The sequence below is a fragment of the Triticum aestivum genome, chromosome 2B, assembly GCF_018294505.1.
Source record: "Triticum aestivum cultivar Chinese Spring chromosome 2B, IWGSC CS RefSeq v2.1, whole genome shotgun sequence".
NCBI lineage: Eukaryota > Viridiplantae > Streptophyta > Magnoliopsida > Poales > Poaceae > Triticum > Triticum aestivum.
The window spans coordinates 221,898,844-221,904,090 of NC_057798.1; positions in this window are offsets into that span (position 1 = coordinate 221,898,844).

Consider the following 5,247-nt stretch of genomic DNA (forward strand, 5'->3'; position numbering starts at 1 on the left):
AGGAGATTAGAACCACGCCGGGCTTCCAGTTATGAGGATTAGAGGTGGCTAGGGCTATCTATAATTAGTCAAGGACTAACTAGAACTAGAACTAGATCAACTAGAAGAGGCACCCAAAACTTGTATCTCAAAAGGGTGGAAAACATCTTGTATATATAGGTTTAGGGGGGAGGAGAGGGCAGCCACCAAGGGAGGGAAACCCTCCCCTGGTGCGCCAGCCTAGTGGGGGAATCCAGCTCCCACCCCTAGTAGGATTCGCCCCCCCCCCACACACACACACAAGGAAAGGGGGGGCACCTCCACTTGGGGCTTTATGGCCCAAGTCTCCTATCCCCTCTTGGCCTTTTAAGGCTCGTTGATATTTAATTAATATAAAATACCTTAAACATTTTTAGAGCATTATATATATAATTTAACATCTCCGGAAACATTTTCCACCTATATATAATTAATCGGTAATACCCGGTATTACCCGATATTCACTGAAACCCTTCCGATGACCCCGAGACGCTTCCGGAACCTCTCGGAACTATTCCGGATATTAATGAAACTATTTCATAAATATATTCTCATCACTCACGTTCCACTAACACTCAATATATCATGATTACCTTAAGCTTGTGACCCCGTAGGTTCGGTAAAGCATATACATGAACAAAACTCCTTCGTTCAATGACCGATAGCGGAACCATGGACATCCATATCGGTCCCTATGATTACACGAATGATGTTCAAGTGAACCTTTGGTTATCATGTGACTTTACCTTTGCTTCATGATACTTTACAAAACCCGGTGTCCTCTTGGGTCATCACCATGCCTACTATACCGTTGCTCCCGTTACCGGTTTTGTTCTTCTCTCTCGTTGACATGTCCCGGCATCCCCATGACGTAGTCACCTGTGTCTGGCCAAACGATGATGGATTCCGTCACTCCAAGAGGGCCCTAAGAATATCTCTCCATCGTCGAAGGAGCAAATCCCACTCTCGAGCTGTTCGTTCACTTGTCAAACTTTCCGGTGAACCTGAAAGTTGTCATTATGATCACCTTGTTACAGATGATGTTTGAGCAACCCCAAAGTCCATCGTCTGGTAAGAAGTAACCAAGACACCCTCATGGTCTGAGGAACTAAAGTACACATGCTAACACTCCGTGTTATAATAGATGATTTCAAACAATATAATCACAAAGTAAAACATACAAGATTGGGTCAATTCAATATGATCGTTCTTCTAACATCATACTCTCAATGTTGTTTTAGGACTATCATTGCACCTAACAATATTCTAAGATCCGGAAAACGTGATCACCAACAACACTTGAGCCAGTCATAGAGGCTTGACCGGGAACCTATTGTTTGACCATTTATCATTCCACACGTGCATATGAGTTTTCCACTGCATCGCATATTCCAGGATCATAGCAGTTATGGCATTCAATGTAAACTCTTACTTATGAATAATGGAAATATAATAATACAATATTATTGCCTCCAGGGCATACTTCCAATAGTCTCCCACTTGCACTAGAGTCATTAATCTAGTTGCATAACACTTAACAACTTATCTTGTGTTATTAATGCATTGCTTGTGGTAGAGCCTTCGTCATTAGTTTGACACACTCAAAAACTTTGTGATATTTGTGCTAGTATTGTCTGATTCCTAGATCTTAATCCATATAGCTTTTCAGCCATAATATTTTATTCAAAATAAAATATTATTGGATTTATGATCATAATAATCTTATGTCAAGACTCTTCTTGATCATATCTTGAATTAAAGATTCTTCTTGCATAACCTTTATGGGTCACTTACAACTCTAGAAATATTTATTCATACAAAAAATTTATATCAAGACATTTCTTAATTCAGATGAAATTGAAACATCTCATATTTTCAAGATGTATATCCTTATCGTTTATAGATATTCAACAATTTTGTTCATAAATAATTTTGAATTATTATAGACCAATCATAGCAACTATGAAGTTTGATATTCATATATTCTTAATAATGAATTTCAACTTCAATACCTCAGAATAAACATTTTATTCTTTTGAGTTCCTTGATATTTATTTACTAACTTTTAGTAAATATACTTTGGCCATTATATATATCATAACTTATCAAGACAATTTTATCTTCCAAGCTTATCATTCATAAGCATCAAGTTATATGACATTTAGAGAAAACAATTTTCTCTATTTTAAAACACTTTTAAAATATTGTCTATATATATATATATATAAACTTTGTTTTAGCTTAACTAGACACCTTAATCTATCTTCATAAATTCTTTCATGCCCAATTTTATCGCTTTACACATTGATGGAAAAAGTGTTTCAAAATCATTTTTATGTGCTTTAGGAATTTTATATTGTTTCTATTCCATAATATGTCATATACATACAAGATTATAAACTTTATACAACTCCCACTGAGTTCTACAAAACTATTTTCTTAGTATTTAGGAGCTTTATATTATTTCTATTTCATGATATGACTTACATATATATGACTTAGAAATATTATATAACTCCCACTGAATTTTTCACAAAAATACTTTTGGACAAGTCCAAAACTTAATGCTAGTTCAAATCTTCAAACGGTTTCTGAAGTTTGCACATTTATTCGGTTATCTTGAGGATAAAAACTTTTTCTGGTTGTATCATTCATACATCCTTTTCCCAATTTAGGAAACTTGTTTTGAAATCCTTCTTTTACTCAAGATAACAACTAAGTTCCAAACTTGATTGTACATGAATTTTCATTCCAGTGTGCATGGCCAAGGGCCATTCCTTATGAGCTAGGCGCCACCTTTGTTTCCTTGTAATGTTTATGTTCATCTTCTTACAAGATTAAAAGAACTTTGTCGTGTCATTTCATAAATTCAATGATGTTCTTGAACATGTTTTATCTTTTATAATTTTCTACATCTAATGTAGTAACTAACGGTATATCTTGTAAATAATTTGTCAGAACAAATTCCGATTAGTTTTGTACCATTAAAATATTCACTAATCTCTCAAGCTATAACATCCTCCCACTTATTCTTTTGACAAGAAAACCCTTTTCCATGACAAACATTTTGTCTTTCAGATATTTCAATGGGAGAAATCATATAAACCTACAATTCAACTCTCATCTAGTTAAATAATGTTCATATCTCATATGAATTCATTTAACAAGATCTATACGTGGTTTTCTATTTTAGTGTATATTTTGTTGTTTCCGTTATATCCCGATAATAAATAGCAGATAGAATAATGCCATGATCATTCAAACGATCTTGCTAAACTTATGACTTTAGATCTATTTCTCCAAATGAAGAATCAAAATATCAATTGTCATAATGATCCTTAATCTTCATTAAAATATTTGAAATCTTCAAATAAATTCTGAACTTCTGTTGAACTATTCAAATATTTCATTCTGAGTAAAAAAATTTACTTATTTTAATGAAGTTAAATTATCCACCATACTCTGTTTCTGTCTATCGGTTTTATACATCATTATGTATTTTATCGATCATGATGATCGAATACTTCATCTTTATGAAGATTATGCCTAATGTATCCAAGCAGAGATATATTCATGTGGAACTCATTAGTCTTCTTAAGACGTTTAGCATAAATGTTGTAATACTTTAAATCAAGATTTCATGAATAAACCATCAAAACTTGTGGTAAATCCAAAACATATTCTTATAATTACTTCAACAACTATTGTTCAAAACTTTATAAGAATGCCCATTGCATAATCCAAAACATAATGTTTTATACAACCCTGGAACATAATAACTATTATTCGATCCTAAGATAAATCTTGAAGATAGACTTCATCTGTCTTGAGTAGCGATCCCATCACCACCCTTGACTATCATCTTGTCTTTATTTCTTCTCAACATGTGAGCTTTCTATAATTCCTATATCAGATTGAAAATTAAAAGCAATTGATTAGTATCAAATACTTATGACATACAGAAACAAGTAAAACAACATTAATATTGTATAACTTTTATACCTTTGTCTGAAGAACCGTTCTTCTTATCTGCTAAGTACTTTTTGAAGTTCCGCTTCCAGTGACCCTTTTGTTTGTAGTAGAAACATTCAATCTCTTTGTTGGCTATGCCATTGTTCTTCTTCTAGGAAGCTGTCTTATCGGCACCAATAGATTTCTTCTTGAAAATGGTAGTCTTGTTGACTATCAACATTTCATTGTTCTTCTGCATCCCAGCTTCCGCAGTTTTGAGCATAGCAATAAGCTCGTTTGCACTTTTCTCCATCCCGTTCATGTTGTAATTCATGATGAAACCATCATAAGATGGGGGGAGTGAAGCAAGCACAATATCTGTACCGAGTGTTGGCAGAATTCCAAATTCCAGTGAAGCAAGCCTATCAACATAGCCAACAAGCTTCACTATATGCTCACTCATTGAGGAACCCTCTTTCATCTTGCATTCTATCAGGGCCTTGGCTAATTCAAACCGTTTGGTCCTTGCCTGTTTCTTGTAAACTTCCAGTGACCCAATTATAAATTCAGTGGTGGATTGTTCAAAACGCTTCTGTAGTTTAGGATCCATGCAAGTTAACATGAGGCACTAGACTGACTCATGGTCATTGAGGGAGTCCTGGATTAAGGGGTCCTCGGACGGCCGGACTATGTAGCATGGGCTGGACTGATGGGCTATGAAGATACAAGATAGAAGACTTCTTCTTGTGTTCGGATGGGACTCTCCTTGGTGTGGAAGGCAAGCTTGGTGACCGGATATGAAGATTCATTTCTCTGTAACCGACTTTGTATAACCCTAGTCCCCTCCAGTGTCTATATAAACCGAAGGGTTTAGTTTGTAGAGGCAATGACAATCATATAGGCTAGACTTCTAGGGTTTTAGCCATTACGATTTCAAGGTAGATCAACTCTTGTAATACTCATATTCATCAAGATCAATCAAGCAGGAAGTAGTGTATTACCTCCATAGAGAGGGCCCGAACCTGGGTAAACATCATCTCCCCCACCTCCTGTTACCATCAACCTTAGACGCACAGTTCGGGACCCCCTACCCGAGATCCACCAGTTTTGACACCGACATTGGTGCTTTCATTGAGTTCCGCTGCGTTGTCACCAAAAGGTTTGATGGCTCCGTCAATATCTACAACAATGCAGTCCAGGGGGAGGTTTTCCTTCCCAGACAGATCTTCGTATTCGGCGGCTTCGCACTGCGGGCCAACTCATTTGGCCATCTAGAGC